Below are 21,672 nucleotides of genomic sequence, written 5' to 3' on the forward strand. Positions count from 1 at the left end.
TCCCCCTCCCTATCTACCTTTGACAACTCGTTAATTTCCTCTTCTGAGTAAGATGCACACATCCTTTCCTGGGACTCCCTTATTACCCAGTTTCTTTGGGTCTGTAGATTGTAGGTTTATTATCCTGCACTTTATAGCTAATGCTAACTTATAAGTGAGTGCATATCACGTGTCATTCTGGCTCTTGGATACCTCACTCAAGATGATTTTCTAAGGGAATAACTAAAAAATGTTCCTTGCAGCAGACAGGTGGTGCTCTGTCATTTGTGCCTTGGAAACAAAGCTCTAGGTATCCAAAGCAAAAAACAGAGAAAGTATCCCATCTCTGAGGAATGGTGGACTTGCAGAAGAGGGAGGGGTTGTGTTTTATGCAAAAATTGACCAAAAGGGTCAGGTCAGCTAGAACAGAGTCGCAGAGCTTGTCAGACTGCTGATCTGTGGTAGGATGGCAATATAGAGAAACTCACTTCAGCCACCTTCCATACAAATTGATATATGCCCTCCACCTCCCCCACTGTTAGAGAATACTTCTGTGCAACTGTTTCATTTAAGGGTAGGCTTAGTAGGACTACCCCAAAAAGAAAGGATGGAGGCTTTGCTGTTGGTACACCATTCTACTCAATACCACTCTCAGGCAACCATCTGTTTCAGGACTTTCTCACCCCAGCTCACCTTGGGGTCAGCCCACCAGAAATGTGCTTGGAGTTACAGCGCAGCCGTCAGTAGATAACTTCCCTTTGCCTTTGATCTATAGGCATGGTGACTGTCAGACTGTACATTTCTACAAGTGATGAAAACACTAACAATATCCCAACCCCAAACCTTAACCCCGAACCATGAGGTTGATAATATTATCCAGAGTGAGCCAGGGAAATCTGGAGCCTCAGTCCTTTTCTATTGTGTGAGACAAAACTTACAGGCAGCCTGTCTGGGGTTTACCACACTGGTAGTGTTGGGGATTTTTCTTCTTTGTGAGGAGATACCACATTCAAATAAAAGCTGTTCTATACATGGAATATGAAAAGTTAGAGAATGTTTGCTATTAAATTTAGGCTGCCTGGCCTACCCAAAGCAACAGATGATCTGCCCCTAAGGACGGAAGGAAACTTGGGAAGATGTCTCCAGGCCTTGGCACAGCACAAGTTTTGTGGGCCTTGGTGACATATAGGTGCTTTGTACTGTAGCACATTTGTTATGCTGTTTAAATATGCATATGCTGGATAGACACAGCTAATATCTGGAACAATAAGGTAATCCTATATGCTTTGCAATGAAAACCATGAGCAGGGAGCTACTTGCTGCCAGAGTTCTGCCATTCTTGCTTAATTCTGTCTTTTAGTTATGTGATATGTTTGAAGGCATACTTGGTTAAAACTGCATGGAGAAAATGAGCTGCAAGCATATCCACTATGTCTTTGAGAACCAGGAGGTCCATTAAGCACAGTTCCAATTAAAACTCAAAGAAACAACCAGGGGGAAGTTACAGCAATTTCACAGACACATCCTCAGGCTGTTAGCTAGCTAGTCTCTACTTCCACTAGCTGAGCAGTGCTTCTTCTAAAAGAGGCTTCTAAAAGGTGGAGAAAAGTGGGATGACATGAGAAGAGAGAAAAAATAGAACTTTACTTTTCCAATATTCTCAAAGCTTTCTCTTCCAAGGCAGAGAGAAAGACTTTAGCAAGCAAGAAACAGGATTTCTTCTTGACCTACAGACTACCTTGTTTGGAAATAAGCTTCAGTTAATATGGAAAAGTAGCCAAGTGAAAAATGAAGTCAGTAAGGTGGATACACAGGGACAGTTGGTAAATTTGAAGACAAGAAGGTGCCTGTCACAGTAGAAGATAAGAGCTACTCATCATCAAGTGCTGCTGGTGTCTGAGTGGGAGGCAGCAAGCCCACACAGACTCTGCAGACGGCCCCTGCTCACTAGTAGGTTCCTTGTGATTGAAGGATTTCTGCTGCCCAGTGAAGCAAAATAACCTAATGAAAAGATCCTGGAATATTCTGTTCTCTACATTATGACCCTGTGTGCACATATATCTTCGTTCTTCATTCTTTGATACATGTAAGTTTAATAATTACCTCGAGCTTTTTATAAAAATCAATACTTATGTGAAGATAAAGAAGAGAAGGAGAAGGAGAATGATGTGGAGGGGCAGAAAGCAGGAGAAGAAAGAAAAGGCCAGTAGCTTCTGAATTAATTGAAGGTAGATGTAGACTAACACTTAGCTAATAAACAAGACAGATCAAATCCCCACTGACTTCCCCCTACCTTCCAAAACCAACGGTCTTTCCTTGTTTGGTTGAGATATTCTTTTGTCAGTGGCCACATCAGAATATGCTCTTCAGAACTCACCTCTTTATTTGTTTACTTTGTGAATTCTTGCCTAGTGCTCAAGAAGAAAAAGCCCTGCAGCCTCCTTCCATGTTCCTAGTACCATAGGTTATATAGCACATTTATTTGATTCCATGTAAATGTGTCGCTTTCCTCCAATTGCTTGTAGGCCCTTGAGATTAATGTCTTATTTTTCTCTGTGTCCCATGCCCATTACTAGTGGGGAATGTAATACAGAGTAGACATTTAACATGTAGCTGGTGAATGGATAGATTCATTAATAAATGCATAGTATTAAAACAATGTTTCTCAATCCATGGCCAACAACCCCCTTGGAAGGTCAAACAACTCTTTCACAGGGATCATCTAAGACCATCTGCATATTAGGTATTTGTATTATGATTCATAAAGTAGAAATAGTTATAAAGTAGCAACAAAAATAAGACTATGATTGCACATCACCACAACATGAAGAAGTGCATGGACACAGTGTTAAGAAGGGTGAGAACTACCGTATTGTACTAATAAGCTTTTCTTCCACCTTCCAGCAATAGTTCAAATACTTTTAGTCATGACCAGGCCTCCCTATGCCTACTAGGAGCATAAAATTACAGATAGAGCAAGGTTTATTTTTTTGTCTAAACATCTAGGTTTTCAACTACTTCTATTCTAGAACAAAGTATGATTCAATCATGGCTCCTGTTACCTGATCCATAACCTTGAGAGGCTTTCTGAAAAGTGACAAGACTTGTCTGTATTCCAAGAAAGAATAAAACTAATGCCAAAATAACAATTGTGGTTGGTGTCTGCACTGGGACATACAGAAGATCTTGTCACTCTCTCAGGAAACCTGAGATGCACACTATAATATCTTCTTTTATTGTTCATAAAACTCTAATACCTTTTCTATGAGAGTGGGCCTAATGTAAAAGAGATTGAAGACAGGAAGACACCAGACTTTGAAGGTGTTGTAGAAGTGATTAAAAACAAAAGACGGGAATATCAGTCATTCATTCACAAGACCTGACCTTACCTTCTTGGAAAAATTTGGGAATGGAAAATCTTAAATGCTGATATATCTGGTCCATTTTTTACCTCTTTTCTAGACATTTTAGACTCACCATGGCCATGGGATGGGATCCTATGTCAGTCTACCTGTAATTTTATTAGTTGAGTGATTCTGTAGAATGCCAGCATTATTTCTGTACTGGCTGGTTTTGTGTCAACTTGACACAGGCTGGAGTTATCACAGAGAAGGGAACTTTTAGTTGGGGAAGTGCCTCCATATATCCTACTACGCTGACTCTAAAAAAAGCTTAAGGTGAGGAAGACTGAAGGCACACACACACACGCACACACACATACACACACACACACACACAAAAGAAGTAAGGGAAATCTGATGTCTCAGTTTACTTTCTGTTGCTGTAATAAATGCCATCACACACACAAAACAAAAACAAAAACAAACAAACAAATAAAAAACCTTTCCTTTCCCAATAGTGCTCACACCTGGGAGAATGGCTAGTCCTGTTAGCTGGGTTTCTGCATAACCATAAAACAACAACTAGGAGAAATTCCATTGCTGGTGGCATGTAGCTATAAAAGCCATGATGAATAGAATGCCTATGGATTCTTCCTCAGTGATGAGATGTCTGCATTCCATTATGGGAGCAAAAGATTATCACAACAGCGTTGAGAGAAACTTACTCAGGATCTTACCAGTTTGTGTGAACCCATTTCAGTAACATTGATCTAAGGTCTCAAAAATTCCACGGCTAAAATTAAAAGATAACTTTTGGGTCTTTACGTTGGTTTTACTCTAAGAAGTAGCCTGAGACTTAATTAAGACTGTTTCTAAAAGTCCATTTCAATTCATAGTTACTATATAGTTCCGATATATGTCTATGTTTTACTGAGAATTGATATTTTTTTCTCACAGAAGTTATTATAATTTTAATTATTCAAGTTTTTCTTGTTTTTACTGTGATGTCTCTTAAAAAAACAAAACTAAGTCATAATTTCTGTTAGTTAAATAAATAAATTCTGCTTAAGTTTAAATTATCATCCATCTTAGCCAAAGGGCAATCTACTATATTGTAGCCACTGAGTGATTTGTTATTTATTCTCTTAAAGGGCAACTAAAAGAGATTAATATTCAGTAAGTTTGTCACTAATTACTGAGGTGTGCCTAGCTTTCTTTCATTGTATAATGTGTGAGACATGAATTCCACGATAATTACAATTAGTGTTAATGCCTTTTAAATTGTATTTTAATGGAAAGGTTATTATTTTAAGAACAAATAATTTTTTTCCACTTTTTGAATGCATAGATTAATGTTGAGCAAAGAACCATTATTCAACCAAAGCTACATGGGGAGAGGAAGGTGGTAGTTTTGCTTCTTTTTCAGGCTGATTTGCACTTTTTTCTTTTTACTCAAGTTCTAGCAATATTAGATAGCTCTGGGGTCAGAGGGTAAGGGAGGAAGGGAGAAAAAAGGAAAGATAAGACTTGAGGTTAGCCAAACATACTTTGTATGCCCTAGACACCTGGCAAGGATGCCGTAAAGCTTACTCTTTTTAATTATCCTAATAACCTTATGAAGGGGATTCATTTCTTACCTTACAAAATAACGAAATACATTTCCTAGAATTTAAGGCCCTTGAGAAATTTTATAGCACAAAAGATGTGGGATAGTAAAATGAACCCGTGATCAACCCAATTGAAATCACCCTCTCTCATCGCCACTGCCTTTGTTTCTCATTCAGACCAGTAGTGAAAGTGCTGGTTCAGTGTGGACAGTCAAGACTACAGAGAATACCATTGAGGCAGGTGATGGAGACTGAGTCAACCAACCCTGACTTTGTAAATTTCTTTGATCCATGGATCCTTAACTCATTTAAGATCAAATGTGTACCAAGTGGAATCTCCCTTGGAGAGTCTATGGAATCTCAGAGAAGAGAAAAGCAAATGGTAGGAAAGCCAGGATTGTGGAAGCATAGAGGAGGATTTCAAGCAGAGTGAAGATATTTTAGGTCAAACCTGGGGTGGGTGAGGAAAGAGAGAGAGAGAGAGAGAGAGAGAGAGAGAGAGAGAGAGAGAGAACAGAAATACTCAAATGGAAAAAGAAGACTTCTTGAGAGAGGACTTTAATAAAATCTGTGCACTAAATTCCATGAGGGAAGCATTAGAAAATTAATTAAGCTTATACAGGCTCTGAAAGGTAAAGACAGATCATCATTGGACTAGGAACACTTCATTTCACTTGAATGTTCTCCACAGTAGCATAACTGCTGGGGACTATGACTTTCTCTCCATACTCCACCTTCTGACTTCCAAGGAATAAAGTCTAATCCTTCCAGATTTGAGGCTGGTTGGTGAGTATTCCTTCGGTAGTCAGCGAGGCAGCAGTGGCAGAAAGCTGGGGCCCAGGCAGTCACCAGTGAGCCTATTAAATGTATCATATGTCATCTGAATCTCCTTTATCCTTCTCACTTTGGACCTCACAGGCTGATAAGAAGGGGAAAGCGTTATAACCCAGAAGTAAAACTGTTGCATGATTATAACCCTGACAGCCTCCCTCTAATGAGCTTCCCTGCAGATAGGGAGAGGGAGAAGGCTTTGATCTCCTGGAGCAGGAGGCTGGAGAGATCACTGTTTGGAGTAGAGCCCTCTGATGGGGTCCAGTCTCCCAGTAATCAAAGTCACAAGCTACCATCTGAGTCATTTGTGAACCATAGATAAGATTAGCTACTCACTTGACAGATCAGCCACCACCATCAATGGGGGCTAATTGTATCTGAAATATGATCAGGAATGTGTCAGCTCCTGGAGACAACCATTTCCTTCATCCTGTGTTTAAAGTAAGAACGCATTTGGGGGAGTGGAAACCTGATCAAATCACAACACACACAGCATTTTTCTCCTTTTATTTTCTTCCCTGAGAGAAGAAAGACTGGCAAGGTTTCTTTGAAACAGACAACATCCTGCATTTGTGTGTGTGTGTGTGTGTGTGTGTGTGTGTGTGTGTGTGTGTGTGCATGAGTGTGTTTTACCAGGGCCAAACCTTGTAGTGTCAGAGAATAGGTACTTTCTGAAAGGAATGCTGTAGATCCAGAAATAATTACACCATGGAATGACTTCATAGCTTCATAGCTATAACAGGCTTTGGAAAATCATGTGCAGAAAAGACCTGCTTTGAAATTCTAGAATGTTGTGTGCTGTAGCAAAGGAAAGGATGATTGGTCATTTGGAACTTGAAGGCATTTTTAAGGGTTGCATTTTTTGCCTCCAAAGCTATTTTAACTGACATCTTTACTTTCTTAGAATTTATTCCCATGCTAGCAGAATTTGAGCTCAGCATGAATCATGGTCAAGCAACTTTCACAGAGCCAGCCCTTGGGTGAATGAAGAATTTCATTGTTCCATTAACTTCACAACTAGTAAATGCTAGTTCTTTGCTACTTAAGAGATCATCCATCCTTCTCTATCCCTCCAGACAGGGGATAGGAGGAGAAATAGAAAGCCAAGTTACTACTACACCTTTGGGGACACTTGTGTGTATGATTTTTCAACCTCATTAGCATTCTTCTTTTGTGAAGGAGAGAACCCACAGTACTCACTCCCACTTCAGCCTTCTGGAAGTGTGGGTCTCTCTATTTCCAGCTTCATCCACTATAGCTCTTAAATTACTAGGTTGTCCCAGTGCCCAAGCGGCTAGTAAAAGACGCTTGAAAATGGCAATGGATGCTGAGAGGTACCTCATTACAGCTCCCAAAATACACACACCAAGAATAGCACTGCACACTTGAGAAAAGAAAAGGACGGGGGTTGGAAGGGGGAACACAATAGCAGCAGTCTTCTACCCTGTGCAAAGGTTAGATAATGGTCAGTCCATTGTTTTCTTACTAGTTCTCAAGCTATTATAGACTCTGGCTGTAAAGCCCCATTTGTCACTTCCTAATTCTCAGCATTATCTTGAGTTTTTACTTCTTAGCTTCTGACCTTTCCACTGTTAAAGATGGAGACCACAAGGGAAGAGCTTCAGCAAGACCTTCTCTGGCCTACCTCTAGATTGAAAGGGCATTTATAGCTCCCTCAAAAGTCACTAGGCAAGTATACCATAGCCCAACTAATCTTCACCAATGACCTTGGAGATTCTACAATGATGGAACTAAAACACAGAATCAATAATTCTCTCGCTCTAAGAATATAGCCAGTAGAAAAACCAGATCTGTTTGATGACAGATTTCTAACTTTCCAATACTCAAAAATAGATCCTTTAGAAGATTGTTTCAATTTTTAAATAGTTAGATAGAAAAATATTTAGGTGGACTTTAACCCTTGCTGACCTTTTATTTCCATGAGGAAAACATCAAGGTTTCCTCTTAACACCCAGTTTTAAAACTGCTGGTCCAGTGGATCTCAGTAGAGGCACAGCTCAATCAGGTTAATGTGCAACAGAGACTATGTGCAGGTTTCTTTGGTCCTCTATCCATTTTAAGGAACCTAGGGCTCTTAATACTAAACCTTGTTTGTTCTTTCTTTGATCCAAATCTTAAGATAACTCTACCCTACCTGTTGTACATCAAGGAAAAGTCAACATAGAATGTCAGGAGGACATATGCAGAACTTTAACACAAAGTCTGAAGAACCACTATCTGATCATGAAGAATGAATCGTGAACTTGCTTCATGGACCATTACAAGATATAGAGTTAAGCATTCCTGAAGGACATTTGATGGCTTAGAGATATGAGACCCAGTTCTTTATACCATGTATTAAGCCCTAAGATTTGAGGTTCATAATTCTTTGCTAGAGCATGTCTGAACTTCAGCAAATGGTCAGTGAAGTCAGGAATCCTGAGCTTAGGAACACAACTGAGAACCTCTAAATCCCACACTCTGTGCCTTCTACTTCTTTTGGGGGAACAGAAAGTACTCTGACTGGCATGAGGAAAAAGACTTGTTTGCTAAGGTTGGGCAATACTGCTTCTGCTGCAAAGACATCCCTAGCCTTGCAGCTTGGCACATGAAGTTATGCAGATAATCTGACTAGAGATTTTAGATCTCATTCTGACCTCCCTTGTAGCTTTAGGTCCTATGTAGGAGGACCATCTTCATCTATCACAAATTAGTTCTCTAAACCACACGTTGATTCATTTTCCTAGTACTTTTACACATGCTGTGTGCTGTGAGCTCAAGGAAACAGGCAGGATAGTCTCCAGGAACCACATGGGCACATTTCAGAGTCAGGCTTACAAGGAATTAAGCTGTTCCAAGATCCCAATATTGCCTCAAGGGTCTGAAGGTAGAGGTTCATACTTTAGTAAGATATCTATGACAGTTTGGTAGAAAGAAAAATAATAGAAATCACCTCAGGTTTATATTTTCTAGATCTCATTCCCAACCTTTCAAAAATGAGGTGATCCTTTAGTTTTTACTTCAAATCTATGCAATGCTCTGCCTCTCCACATTGCCTCCTTGGAGTATTCTGGAACAGGCTAGCTCACAATATGCACTGAATGGATGGTTGAAGAGGGATGGTGTACAGAACACCTGACACTAGCTTTTTGAATATGCCAGAGAAGACAAGAGAAAACCCAGAAGCCGTCACAGATTAGAAGAGATAGTCTCTATCTGCAAAGTGGGAACCTAGTAATATTACAAAAAAAAAGAGTCATTTATGAAAATATTAAGTATCTTAACCCTCGCGGGTTACAATAACAAATTTCAATGTTGGGTAACTTATAAAAAGAATGTATCTACTACTTACAGTCATGGAAGCTGGGGAATCCAAACTCAAGACACTGGCAGATTCTACCTCCTATTGTAGATGATAGATATTGTCATTTTCCTTACATGATAAAAGCAAAAGAGACACATAAGCTCCAAGAAGTCTCTTTTATAAGGACATCAATACTATTTTCAAAGATTACTCTCACAAGCTCCTCAAAATTCTACCCCCTAGTACATTGCCTTGCAAACTAGATTTCAAAATAAAAATTTTGAATAGAAACATGCATCCAAACTATAACACTAGGCAAAGTCTGTAAGTCTGTCACTTGAGAAGTATGATACAGTTGATTTGTTGTATAGACCATGGATATGAAAGACATTAACAGAAAAGTGGATGAAATGAATATAGGAACATTCTACTATAGTACTTTTACAATTTTTCCTTTAGCGAAAAATATTCCTAAATGAAAATATAATATATAGTAAAAATGTAAACATACATTTCTCAGAAAGTGGAACATTCTCAAAGAACAATATTTTTCTGAGAGAAAAATACTTAGAGGAATGTCACAGTAAGTTCTTAAGGCATTCTGAGCACAATTAAGTTTCCTGGAAAATTATTCACAGCCAATTTTTTACTTGCAAGCAACATGCAACTTTAAATTCCTTATAAGAATTTAAAATAATAAATGTAGTTTCTTTGCAACTAACACATGCACACTAATGCACACACACACACACACACACACACACACACTGTATGAAAAAATTGCTATTGTTTCCTTGGCACTGAGAAAAGACATCTCTTATGTTCAAGCTGCCAGACTAAATGAGAAAAACAAGAAAAGTAACAAAACAAAAGATCAAGTGGATCCTTGCACAAAACCTATCACTGTTACCATTTGAATTGAACCAGAATCTCAAGATAACAGTGACCACCAAAGCAAAGGAAGAAGAACAAAAAACTCTGGTTTTCAGTTTGTTTTCAGTAACACAAGACTTGCCCTCACTAAAATGTTGTCCTGGGGAGTTAATTAAACAGCCAATCTGGCCTATCCTGAGATGTGAGGGGACCTGTGACAGGCTGAACAAATGGGCCAGTAAAGGTGTGGGCTGTTTGACTTGATTGAGGAGCTTGAGTTTTTCACCCCTAACTCTCCCTGCCATCTGGACATGAGTTTGTGGAATGTGGGATGGCTGCCTCTCTGCCCTTATCTGCTGATAAGATTTTCAGTCTCAAACACGTGTACTCAAAAGGCAGGGAGCAAGCATTTTAGACTTTAAACAGCTTCCAAACCCTCCCTCTGAAGTGCCCGTTGCACTAAGGCAGGGAAAGGAAGTAAACACACTCACATGTTTTGCCCTTTCCCTATCTCGGATGTTTGATGTCAAAATGAACAAACAAAGACTAAATAAAAAGTTTGTCTAAAGGGAAACTGGAGCCATGATGTGCCTCCTAAGCCTTAGGACTCCAAAATTAATCATCTTATAGAAGATACACCCATTCAAAGAAGGTTTAGTGAAGTCTAGTATTCACGCTTAAGAAACAATAGCAACTTTTACAACTGTCTGATCTTTCAAGCTGAATCCCAGAAAGCAAATTATTTAAGTATGTCTACTGAGAACAGAGTACTAGAAGATCATTACCAAAGACTTCAGATATTATGATAAAGACTTGGTTTGTGGGAATGAAAGAAATATGGATTATTTTTATTCCTTGTGTGTGTGTGTGCATGCTTCTCTCCTCTCTCTCTCTCTCTCTCTCTGTAGGTGTGTGTGTGTGTGTGTGTGTGTGTGTGTGTGTTTTGTATAAATTGACCCCAGTTTATCCCAGGACTTTATTCTTGCTAGACAAATGCTCTAACAACTACTGAGCAACATCCTAATCCTGCCATTCTTCCTTTTTACAAATTGAGAGCACACCTAAGGTTCATAGAGCTGCTTTCATAATGTATGTGTTATGTACCAGGTTCAAGGTTATAATGAGCGTAAACTTAGATTTAGTGTGTGTGTCAAGGCAAAGATGGAATTAAATAAAGCTAGTAATGCCTGGGTCAGACATTTGCATCACATGCAGAGCCTGAAGGGTTCAGTAGCTTCAAATAAGATTTTCCTGAGAGCATGAGATGGCTTTACTGGTAAAAAGTGTTTGCTGTACAAGCCTAACATCTTTAGTTCAATCCCTGGAACCAAAATAAGGTTGGAAGAACTGGACCAATTCTGCAAAGTTGTCTCCTGACATCCACACCTGAACAGTGACACAGTCACATCCCTACATACTTCTTGTGTGCCTACACATAATAATAGAGTCTTTTAAAACATCTTCATAACTCTGCCATGTGATCATCCAATGACCTAATTTTCAGATCCTACTATGCCACAGGCACAAAGTAGAAGCTTGAATTATCAAGCCATTTAATTCAATAAGGCCAGTTTTCAAGAAGTTTATGACCAGGAACATAGGCAGAAGAGCAGAAAAATTACAGAACAAAGTGACACAGGCCCTAAGAAATAGATTCTGCTGCAAAACCAGAGATAGGAAACACTGAGCAAGATGAGATTTCATATGTTGTTTGATTTTCAAAAATCCCTTTTTGGATCATCCCATCTCAGAGGCTAATGTTTGAGCTCAAAGGGAGAAGAAGCAGCTTTAACATTTGTGAAGTTGGAAATATATAATGGTAAATAGGATCAACGTATTCCTTTTTGGTATCATAAGTTTATGCTCTTTAAATGACGATTTTTTGCCACAGAAAAAAATTATATAATTTTATTTGTTTATTAAAATTATTACAAATACTTCTCAAAGAGCTGAACTTTATCATACTCCTGCATTCTGGAATGTTAGGAAACATGACTCTTTTGATCTTAAGTATTTTTGTGGCAAATTTTACTCTTTTCTTCTTATAGATCCTAATCAGTTTAGTAGAAGATAAGTGTTCTGATTTTTCCTTGACAAAATGCAAAGAGAAAAATCTAACCTATACAATCCCTGTTGAGTCTGAATTAGTATCTGGAAATGTCAGAAGTAATTGCAGAATGACATAAGATAATGCACAATAATCAGAAATTAATGGAATGTCTTTATTTACAGCTGTTATATTAATTAATTAATAGTAACTAATAGTGACACCTGCGAATCCAAGCTCAGCAAACAAACAGGCATACAGAGCAGCCCTGAAAGATAAACGTTAATAAGCTGGTGTTGAAATGCATGCTGTTTGAAACTACTGGCATTGTTTAAGGGCCCACATAATTTCACATAGTCCCTAGACAATGCTGTTCTCTGAATTTGCCATTGCATACATTTCATTCTTAAAATGTACCAAACGCATCTCTCAGAAATCTCTGCAGCCCTTCAAACAACACCTCTGTTGGTTTACTCGTCCCAATGCTCCCGGATTCTGTTTTCTGGCCAAGTGAGGAAAAGTGCTCTTGCTTCCAGAGGTCACACACTATCTTGATTTAGCAGGTTGGGCCCCTGAATCACTCCTCTTCTCAGTAGCAAAGAATGCAGGCTCAGAAGGATTAATTACCAAAGCCAGTAAGCCTGACTCCAGCCTCCAAATATATGGGGAAGTCCAACAAAAATCTTGAAAGTGATTTGCAACATTCTGTTCCAATCTGTCTCATGAGTAATGCCACTTTGACACCTCTTACCCATGTAAACAGAATTATCTCACACATATCAGCTATTCTTTCTGAGCCCTCTCCTTTTCACCCCGAGGCTCAATTTTCCCTCCCTGAAAGAAGATCAACATAGTTTTACTAATAGCTCTACCTCACTCTCCCCAGTGAAATGAATACCCTCCAAAGGTAGGAATGCCAGTAGCTTGTTTTATTACAAGTCATATGTACTCCCACAGGCCTGGGCAAAAATTAATTATGTATTTTGGTCTCCAGCCCAGGGGACATAGAAAAGCTTGGCAAAATCTCATAGGTCAGATCAAACCTGGCAACTGCTGTCACATCACATCAGTGAGATCTCCCTTTACTCAGAGGTAACCAGGATGGAAATTCCTGATTGACCATTAAAAGGCTTAAGCAGGTAGCACTTTCTTGAAGTTATTTTGATTTGGACTCAGTAGGCTAAAATTCAGCCAGAGACCACATATCTGCCCATCACAGTAGAACAGTTGTCTGTGAACCTGCCCTTCCATACCCACAGATTCCACAACCAGCCACAGACCAAAACCGTCTAAAATCTGATTTCTGTGCTGAACAAATACAGATATTTCTTGTCTCTATTCCTTATACAATACATAAAAGCAACTATTTGCATACTATTTACATTGTATTAAATACAATGTAGAAATAATTTAAAGAACATGAGATATGTGTGTGGGTTACATGAAATGCTATATCATTTTATACAGTTTTATATAGCAGATATGAGCATCTGTGGATTTGGGCAATTGAACAAGGGCCTGGAACCAATCCTCTGCAAATGCCAAGGATGATTCTAATTCAGTGAATGAATGTACTTACAAACTACTTATAAACCTGTATTTCATGACAGACCATTGAATAGAATATAAATAAAAGATATCATGGATTTTTGTATGTATTCACACACACATATAGAATACCATACATGACTATGAAAATTATTTTGTGTCTATTTTAGTGTATATAAATAATTGATATAAAATATTAGACTTTGATACTGCCCAAGTGAGACTCTTTGGTTCAGAATGCTAAAAGTAACTTAATATATTCAATAAAAATTTGAATTACTGAAAAAAGGGAATTATAGAAAATTATACCTCACAAAAAGCCACATATTAACATGGGCATAGATATAATTAAAACCCAGATAACTAAGAAATATATGTACAGCATGAAATATATTTAGGTGTGTTAAAACCATGAATTTTACTGTGCATGTGTATCCAACATGGGTCACAGAGGGAAATTCTTTTTCCCTCACAAATAACCACCAGGGTTCCGTTTCTGTTGTTGATTTATTAGTTTTTTGAATAGTATTGTACCAAATAAGGGCTTAATGTGCTGCAGATGTAGAAAACTGTACTCCCATCCCATGCCTACTATTGAAGGTGGCATATCTCAAGACAGTAGAAAAGAAGGCATCTGTGGTCACCTTGTATGTGTTTTGGTACCATCTGAGTATCTGGGAACTGACACTGAATGACTATTGCTGCATGTACATTCATTTTCTCTCTGGACTCAACATCATATAAACTTAAGGCTGTCTGTCATTCTTTCCTCTGAACAAGTTCAGTTAGGATCTGTTCTATAAGGATTCAAGAAGGCAGAGTTAGAATGTGGCAGGTGTTTAGAGTGATCCTATCCTAATCATTAGATGTGCATTATAGAATCTCCAAAAGAGAATGAGTGATAGAATGCCCTTGGGTTCTCTTAGAAGAATTCTCACATGTTCAAACACCTTTCGACTCCAGGAAAGAAAAACATTACTTATAGACCTGTGTGAAAGATTCTTAATCAACCATTCATAGTGTAGAACTTACATGATTACACACTGGATTGCCCCCTGATACTCATTTCTCCAACTACTATAGAGTGACTAGGCTTCTATCATGACCCAGAGTACATGGGGTGCCAGCATGACTGGAGCACTAGAAACAATGAAGAAGACCTGTCTCTCAAATAACACACACATACTAGAGAGGGGTGTTGGAGATATTTTACAGTAAAAGTCAGTAAACATAAACCAATACAAAAACAGGGACATTTAGCATGGAATACAATTTGGAAAGAAGACTGAGTAAAATTAATGTCATCATTGTGAAGGTACCTTCTAAACCAAGAACTTTAAACAGCAGAAATTACAGACACAAAGTCCCTCTGCTAGAGGCAATGTTGCCTTGTTTAAGGCACAGACAAAAGCCCCATTTGGATGAAGTTTAGTGAATGAAGTGCTTTTGGAGCACAACTACAATAGGTAGAATTCCTTGAAAGCTCTTGAAGCATTCAATTTCTACCACTCATGTGCACAGCCTGCATGAGTCATCATAGGAACTATTGATATGAAGGGGTGGATTCTGTCCCTTTATTCCCTCCTATGGCACAATGGAAGATGATCTGGATGGGCATGGACTAAGCACGTGAGACTTCAAAATGGCAGAGTTTCCTCCAGGAGGTGGTAGAAGAGGAGGAGACTTCCTAAGCCCAAGGAGAATTCAATATAGCTTCACTGACATGGAGATTCATGAGGTAAGAAAAACAATAATGAACAATCTAGACAGAATCAATGGGTATATTTTAAAAATTATATAATTATAAATAAAAATCCCCCTGAAGATTATAAAGGGAACTCAATCCTCAGTTCTCCTGTGAGACACTGAAGAGAATCTGGCTATGCTACAGGATGCTGCTGACCTCCCCACAGGAGGGCTAGTGGTAAGTACCTGTATGATGCCTTTATGTTTGTATCGATGTGTTTTACAGCATGCACCTGAAATGATGAAGACAGAAAGACAGTCAGAGGAAAATAGTTTAAGTCTACAAAGGTCAAGATAAATGCTTGTGCTACCAGGGTACTATCAATAGTAGGTAGGAAGTGTAGAGCCAGGCTGGAATTTAACACAAGTCCTTAGGTATCTGGAGGAAAAAAGGCAGGAGGACAAGGAATATACTCATCAAGAAAGGTCAGGTGGGAATAAAACCTCAGGTCCTCTGGAAGAGCAGCAAGTGCAAATGGCTGAGCCATCTCTCATGGCCTATGCTGAATATATTAGTGCTGACCCTCTGCTTTTCAACCCCCTCATTTACTTTTTCTTCTTCTTTTTAATGTTCATGTATATCCTTCCTGAATGTCTTTGTACTACATATGCACAATGGTCTCAGATACCAAAAGATTATATTGGATCTCTTTAGTGGTTGTGGACCACCATGTGGATGCTGAGAATTGAATCTGGGACCTTGGCAAGAATAGCAGCACTCCTACCTGCTAAGCCATCCCATGACACCCATTCCATTCTCTTTTAAAATCAAATGCTAAACATGCTCATTGCAATGAGTCTTTTTTTTCCTACTCATCCATATAAAATGGTGCTCTTCCCTGCAAATTTGTATACCATTACTTGGTCTGTGGTATACCTAACAATCACAAGAAATCAGAGCATCATATTTCATAGTATCACTCTGATGGCTAAGCTGAACATTTTTCTTATTCTTCTGAGTTTCAGCATTAAGAAGTCACAGGTCACAGGATGGCCACTCACTCCAGGAAATGTCAGAATATCTCTCCATGTTACATCCATTGACCATGTTCCTCTCTTATTTGAGCATACCTCATGTTATAGATAGGAGGTGGTCAATAGAGTCTTTCAATTTTTGAGTACTTTTTTTTTATTTCTAAAATTAATCATTCAGTCATGTGAGTGAAAATCTGAAAAAATGACATTACTCACTATGTTATACAATTAGATTTTTTTATATGTAATATTTGGGATAACCAATACAAATGTTATCTGGATTATCTTGGTTTTTGCTTGTTTGTTTGTTTTGGTTTTTTGTTTTGTTTTGTTTTGTTTTAACCAGCTAAGTATTGTTCATTCCTATTTATTTGTTTGTTGTTTATTAATTGTTTTAAAAGTTCAACTGTAAGATCTGGTCTTTAGTTTTTGCTTCTTTTAAAAGTGTAGTAGTATTATATTCCCTTGAATGAAATGTACCTCTGCCATCACTTCAGTGTGTGCTTAAGTGGGCAATAATTCACAGGCTGAGTCTGAGAATGGGATTAATCCCTTGGCTGTCTGGGGAGAGAGGTTTCTTCTGCTGGTCCAAATGCTTAGTGAACCACATAACCAGCCTCAGGTGCAGTTTAATCTCCTGGCCACTGTTTATTTGTCAAAGGCCTTGCTGTGCACTTCTGTAGGTCAAAAGGCACCGAAATGAGAGGTGGCAGAGAGGTCAGACCCAAGGGAACTGTGAAACAGCCAGGGCTCCAGTCAGTTTTGCCATTAGCTCCCTGTGTGGCCTGGGCTACACCCAGAGTTCTCTGAGCTTCAGCTTCTATTTCTGAGTGCTCAAGGCATCTCTTTAGGCTCCCTGGCTCCATCCAGGACTGATCCTACATAGAGAAAGTGAGCACTGGGGAAAAACCATCTCAAGTACAATTTACAGGAGCACTTCCTCCTTCTGGATCTCATTCACCACATTCTGGAATATGTATGAATGTTGATCAAGCTGGCATCATGGCTGTTCCTTTAGTACAGATGCTAATTTTAAATGATAAAATTGTGGTGGAGAGTATTTTATTCCTCAAGTGACATTATCAGAAGTTTCAAAACCAATTGTCTCCAATTTCCATTTATATTGGCTTATTCTAGTTGTCATGGGGGTAAGTGCAATTTTAAAGAAATATCAGAGGATATCAGAATCTTAAAGTTGTAATAAGCATTGTATGAATATGCAATGCCAATTATACACTATCTGCCTTACATACATCAGCACAGTGGGTCTCTGCAATTCTCATAACCAGCTTACAACAAAAGCATTTCTTTTTTATTGGATATTTTATTTATTTACATTTCAAATGTTATCCTCTTTCTCGGTTTCCCCTCCAGAAAATTCCTAATCCTATCCCCTTCCCTCTGCATCTGTGAGGGTGCTCACTCACCCACTCCCACCTCACCTCACCACTCAGGTGTTCCTCTACACTTGGGCATCAAGCCTACACAGAACCAAAGACCTCCCCTTCAATTGTCCATTGACGCCTGAAAAGGCTATCTATCCTCTGCTACATATGTGGCTGGAGCCATGATTTGTTCCATGTGTACTCTTTGGTTGGTGGTTTAGTCCTTGGGAGTTCGGTGGGGGTGTCTGTTTGGTTGATATTGTTGTTCTTCCTATGGGACTGCAAACCCCTTCAGCTCCTTCAGTTCTTTCTCTAACTCCTCCATTGGAGACTCCATGCTCAGTCAAATGGATTCTAATTTCACATTTCTTAAAGACACTACTACTACATGAGTATTTTACCCAAAGTCTAACATCTAAGAGATAATGAAATACTACTTAAATTTCTACCTGACACTCTCATTCTCTTGTTAGTCTCTGTTGGACAGAAACAACTGTATGCTCTATGTTGAGCAGAGACATGAAAATGGGCATCATAGCCTGAAGGATACAGAGACAGGATAGCAAAGTGTGAAACAATAGCCTTTAAAAAGCATAGGCCCACATAAAAATGGACAGGTTGGGAATCCTCTTCCTAAATGTGCTATAAAATTTAGAGATTTTCAGATTTGGGGAAATCTTGAGGCTACCTCCCTTCCCACCCAAACCTACATCTTCTCTTAATCTCTCATGAGAAAACAAAGTGGGATATAAACATAAAATAAAATAAAATAAAATAAAATAAAATAAAATAAAATAAAATAAAATGAACAAACAAACTGGAATAGGATAAAACAAATTGTAGGGAAAAAGCCAAAGAAAAAGCACAAGAAACAGATATAAACTCAATGATACACAGATTAACACTCAGAAATCCCATTTAAAAAAAAATGGGAACCATAATATACATGAAAATGAACTGGAAGGGAACAAAAAATAAAGTCCTGAAAAGCCATTATGAGACAAAGAATCTCCAAAAATGTTATACAGTTCATTCTGTACTGGCCATCTACTGCAGGGCATGAGGCCTGCCTTTAAGACTGCATACCCAATGAGACTATTGGAAAAAAACATGATGTTTCCTTTGTTATCAATTGGAGATAGCTTCTGGGTTAGGGATAGGGGCTGACTCTACTTCTCTCTCAATACTGGACCCCACTGATCTTAGATCCATGTAGACCCTGTATATGCTGCCACAGTCTCTGTGAGTTCCTACGTGTCAGTCCTGTTGTGCTTAGAAAGACTATTCCCTGGGTGTATTTCATTCCCTCTGGCTCTTATAAATTTTCTGCCTCCTCCTTCACAAGGTTCTCTGAACCCTGAGGCAAGGGATTGAATAAAGACATCTCATTTCTGACTGGGTATCCCAAGGTCTCTCACTTTGTACATAGTGTCCATTTTTGGTTTGTGTATTTTCATCTAATGCAAGGGGAAGCTTCTCTAATGACAACTGAGTAAGGCACTTATCTATGAGTATAACAGAATGTTTTAAGGAGTCAGTTTATTAATATTTTCCTTTAGGATATGAGTAGTATCTGGTTCCCCCATCCCTAGGAGCATTGTCTATCTAGTGGGAGGTTCTTGGGCACTCAAGCAGTATCAGGAGCTGGCCCAAAATCTAATCAGATATTGGTTGGCCACTCCCATAGTGATCCTATGGCACCAGCATATCAAAAAATTGTATTTGGATTGGTGTTTACTTTTTAGAAACATGCTACATATCTGTTAATGAATGAATGGATTAAAAATGTAGTTCACACAATAGAACATTACTCAAAAATAAAACAAATGAAGTCAAGAAATTTGCAGGCAAATAATTGCAGCTGGAAGAAACTTATCCTGAATGAGACCCAAAAGACAAGTATGATAATATCCATTCATATGTAGAGTCTTTACATGTTAAGTCTTTAATGAGCAGCATACAATCTATATAAGGACAGAAGTTAAGTATAAAGTAAGGCACTAGGAGGGAGGAAAGGATATCCTTAGGAGGGGACAATATAATAGATAATTATGGATGAATGCAGAAGGCTAGGAAGAAAGAAGAATGAAAGGATCAAATGGAGATAAGGAAGGGAGGAGTATGGGAAGGGATACTGGGGAGGCAGCTAAAACTAAAGGCTACTGGGAACCTTACAGAAACCTACGACAAAAACTTCTGTTTCTTAAAATATGTATATGTATAAAGGTTTTCTATATGAAATCATCAGACAACAGGGTATATGGCAACCAAACTAGACATCTCTCACCACAAAATAAAACTTCTAGTGCCAGGAAGTCTTACTAAATTGCTAACCAAAGGGGTCTCATGGAATTCACCACACATCTATTCCCAAGGCTACTCCCAAGGTCATTGGTAGTTCTCTACAGACGGATGGTAAGGTCCCATTGTTGAAGACAATACTTATACGAGTCAGGTCACACATTGAACATCCCCATGTTAATTAATCAAATTAGTGCCTACCTAGTGCCTTTATCCCTACTGATTCATGTTTGTGATACTGGAAGTTACTCTGTACTATGAGTCCAGTGCACTAGAACTGAAAACATTTTAAATGTCTATATATCAGAACAACAAATGTGTAAGTTTATAATGCACAGACAAACAGAGTGAGAGGTCCAAACATAAAAATGAATTTGTGCTGAGATTGGTTCAGAATTTATCTTTCTCCACTGTGAGATACAAAATCTCCATTCTTTCCATACAGTGAGGGTTAGAAAGCCAGCTCAAATGAGGAAGGCAAATCAAGGAAACCTGAGTGCCATTGCTTCCATTTTTGATCTTGATATCTTAGAGGAACTTGTCCAGTGTAAGCAGAAATGTGTGTTGCACAGGCTTCCAAGTGAGAGCCTAAAAAATACTCCTGGAAAAGCACCCGTCCTTGTCCAATGCAAATCCTCTAACTTCTCACACAATAAAAGATACATATGCATGAGTTTCCTATCTTTAGGTGACATACTGTAGGTAGGTTTCTACTATGGGCACTAAACCAATAGAACATTCTAGAATTTTCTAGAAAGATTAGATATTATTTTTATTATTTAGGAAATAAGTCCTTTAGTCAGAGGTGGAGAGTGAAGCATATTTATAATATTGAGGCTGAGGCTATTTTAAAGTAGAGGAAAATTTATTTTTCCCAAATGAAGCTTTCTGAATACTATGCAATAAATTTTAATGGAAAATATTTTTTTAATTAATGTGTAGTAATGCTCAGGAAGTTTTAAATATTGGCAAAGACATGGCTCTTCGAGATGAAGCACCCTGCCTACTGAAAGTGTGGTCTTCCAAAAGTTATCTTGGCCCCATTAACTTGGAGCATGTGCGAAGTAGAAATATGCAGGTGCCAGCCTGGTCAAGAACAGGAATCAGCAGTAGTCTGAGACTTCTGGGTCATCCCTGAACAGGTTGAAGAATGAGAAACACTGGTCTGTTTTAGACCTTTGATTTTCCAGTTCTCCAGTGGGCCAACATGTGTTGTCAGCTTCAGTCTAAAGAGGGAGTATTTCTTTTTTTAAGTTTATTTATATATATAAAATTATTCTACTTATTTCCATTTGTGCCTGCATGACAAAAGAAGACCTCAAATTCCATTAAAGGTGGTTGTGATCCACTATGTGTTTGCTGGGAATTGAACTCAAGACCTCTGGATGAGCAGCCCGTGCTTTCAACTGCTAATCTATCTCTCCAGCCCTTTAATGGTTTTTGTTGTTTGTTTGTTTTATTAATTTAGTTATTTACTTTACATCCAGATTGTTCACAAGTTCTCCTCCCTTCTTTGTTTTTCCAGTCCCTGCCTTTCACCTTCCCTACTCCTACACCACCAACAATGCTCCCTTTCTCCTGAGATAAGAGGAGGCTTACCCGGGATATCAAACCACCTTGGCACATCAAGTTGTAGTAGGATTAGGCCATCTGTTTCCACTGAGGCTAGACAAGGCAGTTCATTTAGGGGAAAGGGATACAATGGCAGGCCACAGAGTCAGAGACAGCCCCTGTT

At 38.6% G+C, this 21,672-nt stretch overlaps 1 long non-coding RNA gene across 2 annotated transcripts in view; it reads left to right on the top strand.

Moving 5' to 3' along the window:
* The window catches only part of LOC116080311, a 69,792-nt gene that overhangs the window by 3,428 nt on the left and 44,692 nt on the right, over positions 1-21,672 (top strand). For both annotated transcript variants that reach the window (XR_004114391.1, XR_004114390.1), the window contains exon 2: positions 15,132-15,268. This is a non-coding gene — a long non-coding RNA (uncharacterized LOC116080311). The remainder of the gene's footprint in view (positions 1-15,131; positions 15,269-21,672) is intronic.

This window comes from Mastomys coucha, unplaced genomic scaffold, assembly GCF_008632895.1.
Source record: "Mastomys coucha isolate ucsf_1 unplaced genomic scaffold, UCSF_Mcou_1 pScaffold6, whole genome shotgun sequence".
Lineage (NCBI taxonomy): Eukaryota > Metazoa > Chordata > Mammalia > Rodentia > Muridae > Mastomys > Mastomys coucha.